The sequence below is a fragment of the Nelumbo nucifera genome, chromosome 3 (assembly GCF_055504915.1).
Source record: "Nelumbo nucifera cultivar China Antique chromosome 3, China Antique-T2T, whole genome shotgun sequence".
Taxonomy (NCBI): Eukaryota; Viridiplantae; Streptophyta; class Magnoliopsida; order Proteales; family Nelumbonaceae; genus Nelumbo; species Nelumbo nucifera.
Window position 1 is genome coordinate 75626433 of NC_142651.1, and position 4095 is coordinate 75630527.

The window sequence follows — 4095 nt, forward strand, 5'->3', positions numbered from 1 at the left end:
CTTTTGTTAAGAACATTGTTGCACCCCTCCCAGAATGCCAAAGAAAGGTTATTTTTGTTAAGTGTCCGACTATGATATGGAAAATTCTTGTAATGTTACGTTTGCAGCAATTACCGAATTTACTATATTAATCGGTAATTAATTATTTTATATTATAATTAAAATTTAAAATATTCAAAAAAATATGAATTTTTTTTCCAACTCTTCCCCGTCAATGAAACATTTATACCCCTCAGCGCAATTCAAAACAGGAGAATCCGTCCACCAAAGCTTTCTCTCTTTCAGTCATGGTGATCAAAGCCAAACTTCCTTTGTGTTTCTTCCTCCTCCCTCTCTCTTCCTTTTGTCGGCAGCTTTGTCACTGGCTTACCCACTGAAACCGCAAAGAGATAACAAGCAAAGAGAAGGCAATCGAGAGGAGGAGCAGCAGTAGGAGCGACATAAGAGTAACCCCTACTTCTTCGATGAGTAGAGGTTCAGCTCCCGATTCAAGCTTCTGGGTGGTCTAGATAACTACCGCTTGGCTATCTTGGAAGCCAAACCTAGCACTTTCCTGATCCCCCACCACTGGGATGTAGATGTTGTTGTCATCGTTGTTAAGGGGAAGGCAACAATCAACTTGGTGCACAATGATAACAGGGAATCCTACAATCTTGAGTGTGGAGATGTAGCTAGGATTCCTGCTGGAACGATAGTCTACTTGGTGAATAGAGACGACGACATCTCGAAATTCTTCGAGACCATCTCAACTCCCGACCACGTCTCAAAATTCTTCAGTGCCAGCAGCGAAGATGGGGAATCATTCTACACTGCATTTAGCAATGAAATTAAGGCATGTTGAGAGAAAAGGAAGTCATGAGGGAGGCGTCAAAGGAACAAATTAAGGCCATGAGCGAGCAGGCTTCATCATCAGAGGGCGGGCATCGGTGAAGCATACACAAAAGTGAGACGAGAGGCCTGCTCAACCTATTGAAGAAACGTCCCATCTATTCTAACAGCTATGGACAGCTCTATGAGGCCCAACATAACGACTACCAGCAGCTCAAAGACCTCGACGTCTCCATCAATTTAGCAACATCAGTTAGGGAGCCGAAGCAATGCTAGCTCCCTTGTACAACACGAGGTCGACTAGGATAGCTTTTGTAGTGAAAGGGAGTGGATGGTGGGAGATGGTGTGCCCACACATCTCCAGTTAGAACCAGAGAGGAAGAGAAGGAGAAGGTGATGGGGTATAGTATGAGAAGGCCAGTTCCCGTGTGTCTTCAAATACAGGTTTCATAATTCCACTGGGGCATGTGTTCACCGTCATTGCTTCCGAGAAAGAGAATCTGTAGATAATTGTATTCGGGTAAACGTCCAGGATAACAACAGGAACTTCATCGCTGGGAAAGAACACAACGTGAGGAAACAGATGGACAAACACGATAATGGTGGACGACTGTTCTCCTCTTGGATTCTGCTAGTTTTTAGATAAACTGTAATTTGTAGGATGTAGGAGATAGACCTACTACTACTGCTGTTGCTACTTAGTACGTACTAGAGTCTGGCTAGAGTGAGTAAACATCAACTGTGATTCTTTTTGTAGAAAGAAAACAAATGAGCAAGAGCTTCTGCTTTCTAGTTTTGCTCACCACCTATGAAATAATAATGAAATGAAGGCTCTTTTTGGTAGTTCAAAGAAAAATCGAAACAGGAGAAGAACTCTGTTCGAAAATTGATGACTTCTCAGTTCTTCCGTTCGAAAACAACGACTGTCTTCTTCCCCGTGCTCCTCCATTCGCCGTCCGGTAGATCATTCCCCATTGTCTTCTTGCCCATGATCAAAAAAAAGGAGAAGAAGAACTCTGTTCGAAAATCGATGACTTCTCAGTTCTTCCGTTCAAAAACAGCGATTGTCTTCTTCCCCATTTTCCTCCATTCGTCGTCCAGTAGATTGTTCCCCACCGTCATAAAATTATTACCGCTATACCCTGAACGCAACAACAGGAGAAGAAGAAATATGTTCAAAAATCGACACCTCCTCTATTCCTCCGTTTGAAAACGACGATAGTCTTCTTCCTTGTGCTTCTCCATTAGCCATCCGGTAGATTGCTCCCTGCCATCTTCTTCCCCGTGCTCAAAAAAAGGAGAAACGAACTTTGTTCGAAAATGACGACTTCTCTGTTGCTCCCGACTGTCTTCTTCCCCATGCTCCTTCATTCGCCATTCGGTAGACGATTTCTCTTGCTCCCGACCGTCTTTGTTTGTCAGAGGCCCCCTGTACTAGCCTTCCGAGGCAGTCGTTCTTCACCTTCAGAAGTGAGCTTTTCCGGTCATCGTGCACCCCCATCCCCCAGAGCGGCTTCCGGGTGACGTTTAACAGTGAAGACGTTAACGTCTTTCTTATATTGAAATGAATTTCTTTTCTAAAATACAATTTAAATGGTTGTTTTTAAAGCCGGTTACGTATGATAATCAGTATTCACCGAAACAGAGAAAGCGAATGTTGATTGGTCCATCTCATCCAATACGACATAAAAAAGATACTTTTTCCATATCATAAATTTTCCCTTTTGTTAATCACTTTTCCTTTATATTGGCTTTACCTTCCAACTTTGCAAGAGTTCAAATCTGTGCCCCATCGGCTCTCGCCCCACAAGTGCCCCACACGCCGAACGTCCGCCATCTGTCCCTTCGCACGCAGTTAGCTTGTCCCGCATGCGGGGCTAACGGAACGGCCGTTAGCTCGTCCCATTAGCCCCAAAACTATCCCAAGATCGAATTCAAATCTCAAAACCCTATTTGAAAGAGAATAATGGGTGGGTAAAATAGTCTTTTTCGTCTCCTTAGTAAACATTAATAACAAAATGGTTTTAGACAATTGTCAGAAGTAGGGAAGGTTAAGATAATAATTAAATGATAAGAATATAATTTATCAATTAGTTAAATAGTAGAGATAGTTTAAAAAAATTGTTTTTATATTTAATAATTAACATCTTTATTTGTTATTATTATTAATTAAATAACATTTTATTATAATACTATTACTTTATGACTACGAAAAAGCTAATTAAGTGCATGAATGAAGCAAACACTTCAGAAAGTTCATAGACATTGCAAGGATGCTCTTGGAAGGATAATGTGCTTGCCGAAGTTAAAAGACCTGAAAAGAAAGGGTGTACTTTGTTCTACTAGTAGTGGGGCTCTATCATCTTAAGCTATATAGCAAGAAATTCAACACTTACAGGGTTTGGTGAGTGGCTTAATGTTTGTAATTCAAAGGCGGTTTCCTGATGAGCAACTTACTGGTATCATAGGTGTTGTAAATCAGATGACAAATAGAGAAATATGATATATTTAAATTCAAAACTTTAAATTGTTATATAGAATGTTAATACACTAATAGAGTTTTCTCTAATTTATAGGCTCCAAATGCTACTATTGCTTCAAATATTTAACCACATGGGCATTAACACTCTTCAGTTTCAAGCCATCATCCTCAAAGAAATCAAGATGGTAATATTAATAAATGATTACTTATTTATTTGTAGAATTTCATTTTAAGTTAATTGTTTTTTATATAAATGCTTTAATTTGAAAATTGAAATGTTGAAAATATAAACTATCAGACATAGTACCACCTTGGATATGGATGATGGCCTAAACTACATTACCTAAAATTTACCTTCCTCTTAAGAAATGGAAAGAGGAAAAAATGAATATACATAAAATTTACCCAAACCCTATTCTTCTTGTCAATTCCAAACCAAAAGCGTTGGACTTCAGCTCTTTTGGTGTCGAAATATATGATTAAGAAAATAAAATAAAATAGAAAAATATCAAGAGAATATGGTGGAAAATATTTCTATTATTCTTTAGTTTTATTAATCGGTTTCACAAAATAGAAATTCAACCAGGTCCACTTAGAACAATAATTTCAAACCACACATGTTCCTAATTTTCCTTTACAAGATAGGGTATAGAAGGTAAGTGTGTTTGAAATGAACCAAGAACCTCATAACTCAACATAGCATACCTTAGTTCAGTTGATGGCTCGGCTATCAAGAGAAAATATGCTCTTGCACCATCATGGTTGAGTCTCATAGAAGTAGTTTA

General features: G+C 39.0%; 1 pseudogene; it reads left to right on the forward strand.

The window, feature by feature from the left end:
* The first annotated feature begins 287 nt into the window (after window positions 1–287).
* LOC148801370 (vicilin-like antimicrobial peptides 2-2 pseudogene) lies at window positions 288–1474 on the forward strand (annotated as a pseudogene).
* The last annotated feature ends 2621 nt before the right edge of the window (window positions 1475–4095 follow it).